This window comes from Mus caroli, unplaced genomic scaffold, assembly GCF_978045245.1.
Source record: "Mus caroli unplaced genomic scaffold, Mus_caroli_1 scaffold_13, whole genome shotgun sequence".
NCBI classification, from domain to species: domain Eukaryota; kingdom Metazoa; phylum Chordata; class Mammalia; order Rodentia; family Muridae; genus Mus; species Mus caroli.
In genome coordinates this window covers 111,294,619-111,309,412 of record NW_028227268.1, presented here as the reverse complement: position 1 = coordinate 111,309,412, position 14,794 = coordinate 111,294,619, and the positions used below count along the sequence as shown (strand labels likewise).

The following is a 14,794-nucleotide window of genomic DNA, read 5'->3' as shown; positions in this document are numbered from 1 at the left end:
TTGAGAGAAATATTCCAAAAGATACATTTACCTTGGAGCATGAAGCATTTGTAGGATATCCATTTATGTGGAAGTAATTGCGAGTTATTTACAAATAATCCTTATCTGCTTTGTAAAGAAGATTCTCTAGGGAGAAATCCTGAATGGATTGTAAGAGGTTATTCTATGCATAAGATGGAATTTTGCAGCTAGAAGAATAAATTAATCTAACTATCTAATTTTTTAGTCAGGGAAGTGGAGGCTAACCTGGCAGCATTGCTCTGGTGCCAACAGACAGAAGCCTGCAGTAGGAAGAGAATAGAGGGTTTTCTCTGACCCTGATAAATGGATTAGAAGAGGCTTCATATATAGCTATGAGAAAACGACCATGGCATGATGCAGGAGCATGAGGGTCCTGGTTCCTGCGACACCAATTACCTCTAGCCCCATGTTAAACTTACTTCTAACTTTAAATTATGGAAGATCATGCTAGTGGGCTTTATTTATCTGTATCCTACCAAGAAAGGTCATTTGTAGGCGACTGTCTAGAAGATTGTGTTGATCAATTTGGCTCAGAGTTTATTTTGGTTCCTAGCTTCAAGGGATATAGTCATCATGGAGAAGTGTCTGGGATGGTTTGGTCAAGAATTTCAGCTCTACATTTATTATATACCAAGTTTATTATCTGATACATTGCAGGTACAGATACCAGTATAATTTTATCTTCTTAGAGTTTTAATTTTATTTGGTGGTAGGAAATTTATAAGACCTGCTTTCTCTTAACAGAAATGAAAACTTTGGTTTGATCCACAACACTAGAAAAACTGGACATGGTGACACATGACTGTCATCCCAGTATGTAAGAACTAGAGGTGAAAGGATCAAAAATCAAGGCCACCCTTGGCTACATAAATGAGTTGAACCAGGACCATTTGTTGAAAATGCTGTCTTTTTTTAAAATTAGGTATTTATTTCATTTACATTTCCAATGTTATCCCAGAAGTCCCCCACATGCTCCCCCACCCACTCCTTTTATCATTGAGAAGAGTTTTTGCTATCCTAGGTGTTTTGTTATTCCAGATGAATTTGCAAATTTACCTTTCTAATTCCTTGAAGAACTGAGTTGGAATTTTGATGGGGATTACATTGAATCTGTAGATTGCTTTTGGGAAGATAGCCATTTTTACTATATTGATCCTGCCAATCCATGAGCATGGGATATCTTTCCATCTTCTGAGATCTTCTTCAATTTCTTTCTTCAGAGACTTGAAGTTTTTTTTTTTAAGTGACTTTTTTAAAAAATATTTTTTATTAGGTATTTTCCTCATTTACATTTCCAATACTATCCCAAAAGTCCCCCATACCCTCTCCCCGACTCCCCTATCCACCCACTCCCACTTTTTGGCCCTGGCGTTCCCCTGTACTGGGGATTAATGAATGTGACTGCCCTTGCATTTGGAGCATAGATATTCAGAATTGAGAGTTCCTCTTGGAAGATTTTACCTTTGATGAGTATGAAGTGCCCCTCCTTGTCTTTTTTGATAACTTTGGGTTGGAAGTCGATTTTATTAGATATTAGAATGGCTAGTCCAGCTTCTTTCTTCAGACTATTTGCTTGGAAAATTGTTTTCCAGTCTTTCATTCTGAGATAGTGTCTGTCTTTTTCCCTGAGATGGGTTTCCTATAAGCAGCAAAATGTTGGGTCCTGTATAGGCAGTCTGTTAGTCTATGTCTTTTTATTGGTAAATTGAGTCGATTGATATGAAGAGATATTAAGGAAAAGTAATTGTTGCTTCCTTTTATTTTTGTTGTTAGAGTTGGCATTCTGTTCTTGTGGCTGTCTTCTTTTAGGTTTGTTGAAGGATTACTTTCTTGCTTTTTCTAGGATGTGGTTTCCATCCTTGTATTGATTTTTTTCTCTGTTATTATCCTTTGAAGGGCTGGATTTGTGGAATGATAATGTGTGAATTTGATTTTTGTTGTGGAATACTTTGGGTTCTCCATCTAAGGTAATTGAAAGTTCGGCTGGGTATAGTAGCCTGGACTGGCATTTGTGTTCTCTTAGTGTCTGTATAACATCTGTCCAGGATCTTCTGGCTTTCATAGTCTCTGGTGAAAAATCTGGTGTAATTCTGATAGGCCTGCCTTTATATGTTACTTGGCCTTTTTCCCTTACTGCTTTTAATATTCTATCCTTATTTATTGCATTTGTTGTTCTGACTATTACGTGTTGGGAGGAATTTATTTTCTGGTCCAGTCTATTTGGAGTTCTGTAGGCTTCTTGTATGTTCATGGGCATCTCTTTCTTTAGGTTTGGGATGTTTTCTTCTATGATTTTGTTGAAGATATTTGCTGTCCCTTTAAGTTGAAAACCTTCATTCTCATCTACTCCTATTATCCATAGGTTTGGTCTTCTCATTGTGTCCTGGATTTCCTGGATGTTTTGAGTTAGGATCTTTTTGCCTTTTGCATTTTCTTTGATTGTTGTGCTGATGTTCTCTATGGAATCTTCTGCAGCTGAGATTCTCTCTTCCATCTCTTGTATTCTGTTGCTGATGCTCACATCTATGGTTTCAGATTTCTTTCCTAGAGTTTTTATCTCCAGCATTGCCTCACTTTGGGTTTTCTTTACTGTGTCTACTTCCCCTTTTAGGTCTAGTATGGTTTTGTTCTTTTCCATCACCTGTTTGGATGTGTTTTCCTGCTTTTCTTTAAGGACTTGTACCTGTTTGGTTGTGTTTTCCTGTTTTTCTTTAAGGACTTGTAACTCTTTAGCAGTGTTCTCCTGTATTTCTTTAAGTGAGTTATTAAATTCCTTCTTGATGTCCTCTACCATCATCATGAGATATGCTTTTAAATCTGGGTGTAGCTTTTCGGGTTTGTTGGGGTGCCCAGGACTGACTGAGGTGGGAGTGCTGGGTTCTGATGATGGTGAGTGGTCTTGTTTTCTGTTAGTAAGATTGTTATGTTGGTCTTTTTCTATCTGATAATCTCTGGAGTTAGTTGTTATAGTTGTCTCTAGTTAGAGCTTTTTCCTCCTGTGATTTTGTTAGCCTCTATCAGCAGATCTGGGAGACTAGCTCTTTCCTGAGTTTCAGTGGTTAGAGCACTCTCTGCACACAAGCTCTCCCCTTGCAGGGAAGGTGCACAGATATCTGGTCTTTGGACCTCCCTCCTGGCAGAAGATGAGGACCTGAAACACGGCCTGTCCCAGAAGCTGTTAGCTTCTGTAGTCCACACTCTCACCTGCGCAGACTAGTCTTGGAGGGATCCGGGAAGCAAGATGGCTCCCCCAGGTGCTCCGGCCTGCACTAGGTTTCTATACCACCTCTCAAATGTTCCTCAATTCTAGCTGTCCTTCCCTGCATTTCCTCCTGTCACCCAATATCCCCTCCCCCTCCCTAGCTATAATTCAATTCCTGTCCCCACCCAGTCTACCTATAAAACAATCTAAGCAGAATATAACAATTGTTTGAAGCAATAACAAAAACAATAATATATCCTCATGGCTATAAGGATCCAAGGCCTAGTGTATCTACTGCAGAATTCTATCAAGTCCTTAAAGAACTAAAACCTGTGATTTGTAAATTATTTAATAAAATATACTTCCAAGCTCTTTCTATGAAGTTAGTTTTATGCTAGTGCTGAAACAACAATCTATAGACAAGTCACTCATGAATAAAAATGCAAATATTCTCGATAAAATACTTGAAAACTGAATACAGGAACACATCAACAAATTCACCCATAGTATTCAACTTATATTCATTCCAGAGATGTAGGAATGGTTTAATGTATGTAAATCAATAGCTGTATTTTTCACATAATTGGTTCAAAGGTGGAAATCATAAGATCATCTCAATACAGAAATGTAGTTGACAAAATCTAACATCTCCTCATGAAAAAACTCTATTGTGATTAGAATGAGCTATATCTCAATATAATGAAGGCTTCATATTATAGACTCATAGTTAGCATCTTGCTAAATGGGAAAAATGCCAAGAATTTCCCATATAATATGGAAAAAGACAAGAATGTGTATGTTATCCACCAATGTTTAATATAGGAAGAAGGGCTTCAAAATGTTGATTTCTAATCATGACACTGCTATGACAATCATGAATTAACAGCACTTGTGCCTCCTGGCACCGGGCCTATACAATTTAGGTCCTTGAAAGTCAGCTATAGGTGGGAAGGTGATCACAGGATCCTGCCATTTATTGATGAACTTTGGGCAATGGATTCTTGGAGCAGTGGTATCACTGTATCCACTTGTGTATCTACGAGTTAGCCCCATAGGCTCTAGTAGATAGTCCTAAATCTATGGTCAGTAAGTCATGCTACCAATAAGGTCCTTACCCCTTAATCTTTTGTGAGCATTACACATATATACATACATACACACACACACACACACACACACACACACACACACAGGGAGGGAGAAACAGTGGGAGGATAGAGAAACACCGATAGTGAGACAGATAGAGAGATATGAGGTAGGAGAAGTGCTGGAATGGAAGAAGAGAGTGAGCCACATTGGGAAGGGACAGGAGATGGTATTGAAGAGTGAATATGACTATGATACATTTTACACAAGTATGGAATTGTCAAGTATGAATTAATTAAAACAGAATTAAGATACATGGCAGCAAAAGATAAGATGTGATAATCCCAAGTTGAATTCTTGGCCAAGTGTGGATTTTGCTTTTATTATTGTAAACATGATATTGATAACTAGTGAAATCTGAGTATCTATAGACCAAAAATAATTTTTCTTCTCATATTTGACATTTTAATATGAGGCTTAAAAAGAAAGATAAGCAAATGAGCAAGAAATAATGAAATTTCTTATAAAAGGTTGCAAATTCATCCTTTTCAGGAAGCAAAATGTGGACCAGCATGGGGTGTCATCAAAGCCACAGCCTCCTCTTTCACTCCAGCTGCACATCAAATCTGCAACTCATGTTTTCCTCATTTATTTCTTCTCCTTTCTCACCTTTATTTCCTTCCCCTTCTCCTCTTCCTTCTTGCCTCCTCCTCTGCCCTTCCTCCTCCCTAGCCTCCTTCTGCTCTTCCTTCCCTCCTTTTCTTCTTTCTCACTTTCCCCTGTTTCCCCCATCTTCAGTAGCTTTAGTAAAGTTTAATGGAGCTCCAAGATTACATGCTCATTTAAAATGTGAGAGTTTCAATGTCTGCCATTCCTAGGGTAGCTACAATGTTCCCAGGAATTTCAGGATGGGAAAAGTTATGGGAGACCTTTCTAGTCTCAGTATAAACTGTCCCATAGCCCTTGTGATTTTGCTTTTTCTTAATGGTTTTTAAGAGTGACTTTTTTTTTTCTTTTTTACAATCTACCTAGTACCTTGTACAGACTTTAATTTCTGGTTCATCAGAGGAAAAGGAATCAGAATGATTTGATCCTCACATAAAACTTTATGTCTTTGTTAACACTTCATTTGTGAAATAGTTAACAAGCTCAAAGTGAAATTTTAAATTAAGAGCAAGCTGGGCAATATCTGAGAACTGTAATGTCTTTCAGGTTTATCATATTCTAGGACCTTGTCACTGAGCGAGGTTCAGTTCTTAATAACAACCCAAATATTTATAAATTCCCTTAGGGTCTTTTTTTCCATCTGTTTTCTCATCTTCAGTCTTGGTATTTATTTCCTGCTTCAATAATTTCCTTTTTCCCCCTCTGTTTTTATTTGTTCTTTAAGAATTTCATACAATTTGTTTTGATCATATTAATTTCCTTTCCCAACTCCCAAGAGATCCACCTCTCCTTCCAAACCTACTGAACTGTGCCCTCATTTAATGTTAAATCCATCAAATTCAATTTGTGCTGCCTATATACTCTTGGATGTGTGACCGTCAACCGTCACTGGAGCGTGATCAACCCACCGGGGGCTGCACCCTTAAAGAAAACTGAATATCCTGCTGCCAAAAGCTGTTAATTCTATTAGCTCCTTAGCTAGGGTGGTACTTCTTTCACATTTCCCTTCTCCATGCTGGGGTTTTATCTGGCTGGCGATTTTGGAGATCTTCTGTATGCCATCACAATTACTGTGAATTCATATGTGCAAGTGTCCGGCCATGTATACAGAACACTGCTTCCTTGTAATCATTCTCTGCCTCTGGGTCTTACAATCTTTTTGCTTCCTCTTCTGTGATGATCTTTGAGCCTTGGGAGGAGAGGGTGTGATATAGGTGTATTATTTATGTGTGAACATTCTGACATCTCTTACTCTATGTACCTCAACCAATTGTTGGCTTCTATGTTAATTACCATGTGTAACAAAAAGAAGCTTCTCATTATATGCCCCAGTACAGGGGTTGCCAGGACCAGGAAGTGGGAGTGGGTGGGTTGGGGGAGGGTATAGGGGACTTTCGGGATAGCAGTTAAAATGTAAATGAAAAAATATCTAATAAAAAAAGAAGCTTCTCTGATACGGGTTCAGAGATGTATTAATCTATGGGTATAATGGCAAATCATTAGGAGTCAGCTTAATAGTATGTTCGTTTAGCAGAGTAATAACAGAGTTCTCCTTTAGGGCCCATGATCCATCTAGCTAAAGGTTCTTAGACCTATAGCAGGGTCGAGTATAGCTGGCAGCTCGTGAGTCAGCCTTAAATCATCAGAAAGTGGTTGTTACTACTATAAAGTTTGTGCCAGTATTTTACTACAGGGCAAGTCCTAGTAGACCAGTCATTGTTGTGGATCATATAAATTAAGCTGAGTAAGATTGATGATTTCAATTCTCTGATAGCATGCACAGCACTTTTCCAAACTATTAAAGCTAGCCAGTAGGAATAAAAGCTAGCCAGGAGGACCTGCTTTATTTCTCCTTATTCTCTGACTCAAGTGTGTAGGCATAATTTTTTCTCAACCTACAATAATAAGGGTTCAACCTCCCCTCTAGCTCACCACCCACCAGATATAGTAGAATTGAAAGGCTATTAGGATACATGGGAAGTTGCCCTGTTTAGAAATAGTTCTTTGGAGGTGATTCTAGTCTTTGTTGCTTTCAGTTCAGTCCACCAGCAAACACCAAACATGAATAAGCAACTGCGGACCAGTCCACTGGGCAGACACCACACAGGAATCAGCAGCTGTAGTCCAGTCCACCTAGCAGACACCACACATGAACCAGCAAGAAGAAACCAGAAGAAACTGAGAAGCTCTCCAACGTGGAAGCAGCAAGAAGCTGCTGGAACATCACAAGAAGTTTTTTGGTGAGTTTTTCTCTATATGTAAGGCGAACCAATACATGTGTGCTGAGCTAATACATGCATGCTGCCAACAAAGAATAGCTAGACTGAGCAGAGCAAACCAATGCTTGAGGTACCACTGTCTGTGGGATTCATAATTATATTTATTCCAAACATCACACATTCTTTCACATGTCTGCTATTGCAAAACACCCTTTTACCTGTATGACCCAGCAAAACTTCATTTGACATAACTAACTTTCCAAAGAAACCAGAAGTTTCCACTTCACAAGTGTGTGGTGTCTTTAGCAATAGGGTTTTACCATCTAGTTGTGGATCCAGTTATGGATAATAACCAGCAGCATTATTAATAGCCTATAGTATTTATGTGGGGTGTGTGTGTGTGTGTGTGTGTGTGTGTGTGACCAGAGTGACCAAGAACTCCAAAAGATTGCCCAAAACTCAAAGTTTCATTTTCTTCTTCTAGTTTCCATTCATATTCTTTTGTTGGTTAATATATTGCATTAATGATTTCAAATCACTGATTTAATAGAGACTGAATTAGAATAAAATGCAGCCTTTCAAGATTATTAATCCCCGCCCCAAATCTGTGTTCTGTCAATGCCCATTTAACTTAATTATATATGAAGGTGTTTAACTCACTTTTAGCTAAACTAATATAAGAGTTTTATGCACCCTCTTGCTGTTTTTATCAGACCATCAAACCTTTCTTGAAGGTCTAGAAGAATCTGATGATTCAGCATCACCTAAATAGCTACCTGGTGCAGTGATATTGCTTTCATTATGCTTTTAATGCTTTTTAAAATCCATACAACATCTTGATCAAGTTTAAACTGTTGTTCATTGTCAATATCTACATACTTGTAAGAACCTTGGATGTCTGTAGTGGTCTTCGAAGAGATGATGTCAGTATGCATGAGGCACTAAAGAAGGCCTAAAAGTCTACCCCTGATGCTAATATACAAATTTTTGTTTTGTTTTGTTTTTCAGTTGTATTGTAGGTACATAGATTATTCAACTGTTGTTGTTGGTTTTATGAAACACACATTATATAGCATTTAGGGAAAGCAAATATGTATTCTCAAATGTCTCAAAAATAGAATGCAATATTGAAAATATATTACAACATTAACAACAGAAAATTTAGATAGAGGCTGTTATGGTGAATTGAATATGGAATGTTCCCCAAAGTCTTGGCTACTTATTTCTACACTTATTCCCCAGTTGGTGGCACTGTCTGGGGAGATTTTAGAGATATAGCCTTGCTGGAGAAAGCATGTCAGTGGGGGGTATAGTGTTGCTTCAATCCCAGTACTCTTTCTTTGCTTCTGCCATGTGTTTGAAGATGTGGTCTCTTAGCTTTCTGCTATGGTTCCCTACTGCCATGCCTTGCCTACTGATATGGACTTTGCCTCTGGAAACATAGCCAAAATAAAAACTTGATTCTGTAAATTGCTTTTGGTCATGGTGCTTTATCACTATGATATCAGTTATATATATATATATATATTAATATATTAGTTATATAGAAAAGTAACTAACATAGCTATTATGAGAATTCTTGCTGCTGTTATAATCTTTTTGTGAATTTGAAATTATTTTAAATAGAAAAGCTTTTAAATTTCCAACATGTACTGAAAGATATCATTAAGATAAACAATAGAAAATAATTTTATGTATATAGGTCCATATGTATAAAGTATAAAGACAGAGCAGAGGCTCAGTGGTACCTGCTTAGAATGTCTGACTTCCTGAGTTTACACACAAACACACACACACACACACACACACACACACACACACACACACACACACACTATAGTATTAGAGAATGGACAAGAATACAAGAAAATGTATATAAGAAATATAAGAAAAAGAATACAAGAAAATATAAGGCACTTCATAGATGCTCAAGCAGCCAATACAAAAATGAAAATACCTCCATCTCACTAACAGAGTAAGAAATGAAAATTAGAATAATTCTGAGATGACACCATTAACCTATAAAATGACCCCAATTTTATGTTCTGGGAAAAATATTCGTGAAAATGAAGCGCAATTAGAATTCACAGACGTTGTTCATGGAAGAGAACGCTACTATAATGACCTATAGAACTGACCATGTCTATGAAAGCTCAGCACACATGTACCTTAGGACTGCAGATTTCACATTCTATACCTTGTAGAATTACATTCATACATCACCATAGTGTCTACTTCTTTCACAGACAAGAGTATATATTGTGGGATATGTAATCAATCAATCAACCAATCAATATAAAGTCATTATGTATATTGTGGAATATATGTTATTCCATATGGCTAAATTAGAAAACCTAATGCCAGGTATAGGATATATCCCCACATCAGGTGTCATCAGCGAAACTTCTTTGTGTGGTGGATAGTAGTTAACACAGAAATTCATAGGTAGTCACAGGACAAAGAATAAATGTCAATGGAGTTCTCAGTCATAATGGGACATTTATATCACCTTTCTAAGGCCTGGAGACCAGCATAGAAGATGTGGTAGAAAGATGCATTAGGCAATGACTTCTGCCCATGTCCACTGAACTAATGAACATACAACAGTTTTGTTTGTCTGCAAAAGACCTTCACAGGATCAATCCATCCCACATTCTAATTGATCATCCCATCTCTAACTGACATGCCTCTGAGGAGTGATAGATAATTGATGGTTTCTGGAGGAGAATGTCAGTTTTCTTTAGGGTGTGTCCCATGGTAAATCAAAATATACTACAGTTGATGGGCCTATGCTTAAGAATATATGGGTAGCAAAAAATTTTATGCTGGTTATTTAAAAAGACAGAGGACATGATGCTAGGAGGGTAAGTGTTAGGAGGAGGAGTGGAGAATGAATATGATCAAAACACATTGTATAAATGTTTCAACAAATTAATAAACACTATGGTAAAAATATTAAGAAATGTAAAGGTAAGAGAGACATGACAAAAATGGTTAAGCAATTTAATAAATGATTTGAAAGTTTGTGTAGCTAAATGATAGTCATACTTACAGTCTATAGTAACACCTATAGCTACATCATGCTGCAGATATACTCTCAAGGAGCTCTACTATCCTGCTCCATATCTATGCTCCAAATCATGCCATTCAATTAAGGCTTATTCTTGGAACCAGAGAAAATAGTATTTTAATAATGACTTTGTTAGTGATCATTTCCTTGAACAAACATCATTATTAAAGTGGTATTCAAACACATTGGCAGAGGCGAAAATTTCCTGAACAGAACACCAGTGACTCAGGTCCTACAATCAATATTTGACAAATGGGACCTCATGAAACTGAAAAGCATCTGTAAGGCAAAGGACACTGTCAATAAGACAAAACGTCAACCTACAGATTGGGAAAAGATCCTTGCCAACCGTACATCTGATAGAGGGCTAATATACAAATAACTCAAGAAGTTATACTCCAGAAATCCAAATAACCCTATTGAAAATGGGCTACAAAGCTAAATAGAGAATTCTTAAGTGAGAATCTCCATCTGAAGTGGCTATCTCCAATGCCCAAGAAGCACCTAAAGAAATGTTTACAGAGCTCTTGACTCTAGCTGCATATGTATCAAAAGATGGCCTAGTTGGCCATCACTGGAAAGAGAGACCCATTGGACACGCAAACTTTATATGCCCCAGTACAGGGGAACGCCAGGGCCAAAAATGGGAATGGGTGGGTAGGGAAGTGGGGTGGAGGGTATGGGGGACTTTTGGGATAGCATTAGAAATGTAATTGAGGAAAATACATAATAAAAAAAGAAATGTTTAACCTCTTTAGTCATCAGGGAAATACAAATAAAACAACCCAGAAATTCCACCTTCCACCAATAAGAATGGCTATGAACAAAAATTCAGGTGACAGCAGATGCTGGCAAGAATGTGGAGAAAGAGGAACACTGCTCCATTGCTGGTGGGATTGCAAACTGGTACAACCACTCTGGAAATCAATTTGGTGTTTTTTCAGAAAATCAGAAATAGTTCTACCTGAAGACCCAAATATTATAATATGTCATATTACAAGGACATATCCTATACCAAGTTCATAGTAGCCTTGTTTATAATAGCCAGAAACTTGAAGCAACCCAATGTCCCACGACAGACAGAATGGATACAGAAAATATGGTACATTTACATAATGGAATACAACTGAGCTATTAAAAATGAGGACATCACCCATTTTGCAGGCAAATGGATGGAACTTGAAAATATTATTCTGAATGAGGTAATCCAGACCTCAAAGGACATACATGGTATTTACTCACTGATAAATGGATATTAGCCCCAAAGTTCAAATACCCATGATATAACTCACAGACCATATGAAGCTTAACAAGAAGGCACAAGTGAGGATGCTTCAATCTCACTTAGAAGGGGAACAAAATAATCACAGAAGGTAGAGGGAGGTAGGGAGGATCCTGGGTTGAAGAGAATAGGATGGAAAGAGGAGGGCAGGATCAGGTATGGGGGAGACAGGAGAGAAGCCCAGAAAGCAAGAGAATGAATAGAAATATGTAGCAGTGTGGGTGGGGGACAAGGGGAACCACTAGAAAGTCCCAGACATCAGGAATGTGAGTGGCTTCTAGGACCCAAAGGGGATGACATTAACCAAAATGCCCAACATCCAGGAGATGGGACCTGAAGAAACTACCTCCAGTAGATAGACATGACCCCCCAGTTGAGGGATGGGTCTACCCACCCATCTCAAAATTTTTGATCCAGAATTCTTCCTGTTTAATGGAAATGCAGGGACAAAAATGGAGCAGAGACTGAAGGTAAGGCCATCCAGAGACTGCCCCAACTTGGGATCCATCCTGTACACAGACAGGAAACCCTGACACTATTGCTGATGTAAAGATGTGCTTGCAGACACTAGTCTGTCATTGCTGTCCTCTGAGAAGCTCTACCAGCATCTGAATACGACAGATGCAGATGCTCACAGCCAACCATTGGACTGAGCCTGGTGACCTCAAAGGAAGAGTTAGGGGAAGGACTCAAGGAGCTGAAGGGTGTTGCAACCGCATAGGAAGAACACCAGTATCAACTAGATCAACTCAGATCCCTCAGAGCTCTCAGGAACTAAACTATCACCAAAGAGCATACATGGACTGGTCTATATGTAGCAGCAGACTACCTTGTCTGGCCTCAGTGGGAGGGGATGAGTGTGTTCCTGTGGAGGCTTGATGCCCCAGAGAAGGGAGATGGTAGAAATGTGAGGTGGATGGGTGGGTGGGAGAGCACTCTTTTAGATGTGAAGGGGAGGGGAGATGGGGTAGGGGAGCCTGTGGAAGGGGGGACCAGGAAGGGAGACAACATTTAATGTAAATAAATATAATTAATTTTTAAAAGGGAAAAACTCATGATGTTTGTTGGGGAGATGCAGTTGAGTTTCACATTGTGTATTACATAGACTCAATTTGATAACATGCTTTAGAACAAAATTTTCAGCAGAATCTTTATTTATTCATTGCTTAGGTTTTGCCTCCTCTAAAAGGGAAGGTATTTCCACCCTCATTTGTCATTTTTCACAGCCAGTGGTGAATTAAATGTAACGATCTATCTTGTGCTCACCAGGGCCTTCAAATCCCATTTGCTCCACTCTGGATTCTCAATTCTCCTAAAGACAAGAATTGTCTAATTTGCACTTTTAATGAACTGTTAAGTGGTAAATTCTTAGTCTTTGAACTTTGGAAGATGGCTATATTTGTCATTCACATTTGAAAACTGATTGTGTTCAAATTTGAAGACTGGTAATCATTTGACATTTTGGGGATAATTGTTGATGCTGATTGGATGATTAGTGTATTGTACTGTTCTTCTCTAGTCATCTATATTCTTCATGAGTTCAATGAACAGATGTTCTTTATTTTCTGATATTCATAAACATATGTATGTGTTGCGGCCTGCCCGCAGTCCACAACACGAACGGTTCAACTGAGAATGGCAGTTCGCTGAAAAGAGAGGAATCTAGACGGGGCGGAAGAAAGAATGGAGCTAAGACAACATCCTGATCAAAGCTCAATTTTACTATTTTCAGACACTCAGTTATAAAGGAAGGGGGAGGGAACCCAACTTCCCGCCAAGTAACTCAGGGTCCAGTAGCAGGACGAACATGTGTGTGCCTCCAGGCAGCAAAGGCAGGTTCCAGCAGTAGGCGTGGCAGGACGAATGAGCCGGTAGCTCCACCCTTGAGCAAGCAGGTTCCAGGCTGGGGGAAGGGAGGCCACATGTATGGTTGGTTTTGTTTTCATTAGCCCTATTAAAATTCAAAGTCAATTTTTTGAGTGATCAGATTATTTCTCCAACTTCTCAGCCATTATTTCACAAAATATTTGTTTCTTAAAACTCATTTAACTATTTTAATGCTTTTCCTAAAAGCATGACATCATCTATCATTTATATCTCTTTTTTGTTTTTGCTTTTGCTTTTTGTTTTTTTCTTTAATTGGATTTCTTTAGATGTTTTCTTCATTTAAATTTCAAATGTTATCCCCTTTCCTAGTTTCTTCTCTGAATATCCCCTATACTGTCCCTCCTCTCCCTGCTCCCCAACCCACTCACTCCCAGTTCCTGGCCCTAGCATTCCCCTATACTTGGGCCTAGAATCTTTGCAAGACCAAGGGCCTCTCCTCCCACTGATGGCTAACTAGGCCATCCTCTGCTACATATGCAGCTAGAGACATGAGCTCTGGGGGTACTGGTTAGTTCATATTGTTGTTCCTCCTATATGACTGCAGACCCCTTCAGCTTCTTGGGTACTTTCTCTACCTTCTTCATTGGAGACCCTGTGTTCCATCCAATAGCTGACTGTGAGCATCCACTTCTGTATTTGCCAGGCACTGGCAGAGCTATAGCAGGGTCCTGTCAGAAAAATCTTGTTGGTATATGCAATAGTGTTTGGGTTTGGTGGTTATTTATGGGATGGATCCCTAGGTGGGGCAGTCTCTGGATGGTCCTTCCTTCAGTCTCACGAGGCTCCATACTTTGCCTTTGTAACTCTTTCCCTGGGTATTTTGTTCCCCCTTCTAAGAAGGAACGAAGTATCAACACTTTGGTCTTCCTTCTTCTTGAGTTTGATGTGTTTTGCAAATTATATCTTGGGTATTCTAAGTTTCTGGGCTCATATCCACTTATCAGTGAGTGCATAGCATGGGTGTTCTTTTGTGATTGTGTTACCTCACTCAGGATGATATCCTCCATATCCATCCATTTATGAAACAAAGAATTTCATAAATTCTTTTTAATAGCTGAGTAGTACTCCATTGTGTAAATGTACCACATTTTCTGTATCCATTCCTCTGTTGAGGGACATCTGGGTTCTTTCCAGCTTCTGGCTATTATAAATAAGGCAACTATGAACATAGTGGAGCGTGTGTCCTTATTACAACTTGGAGCATCTTCTGGATATATGCCCAGGAGACTTATTGCTGGTTCTTCCTGTAGTACTATGTCCAATTTTCTGAGGAATGGCCAGATTGATTTCCAGAGTGGTTGTACCAGCTTGCAATCCCACCAGCAATGGAGGAGTGTTCCTCTTTCTCCACATTCTCACCA

General features: G+C 38.8%; 1 long non-coding RNA gene across 1 annotated transcript in view; it reads left to right on the top strand.

The window, feature by feature from the left end:
* Positions 1-14,794, top strand: part of LOC147001593 (uncharacterized) — a 93,679-nt gene that overhangs the window by 45,530 nt on the left and 33,355 nt on the right. Inside the window, exon 3 of the long non-coding RNA XR_015044886.1 lies at positions 7,012-7,215. This is a non-coding gene — a long non-coding RNA (uncharacterized LOC147001593). The remainder of the gene's footprint in view (positions 1-7,011; positions 7,216-14,794) is intronic.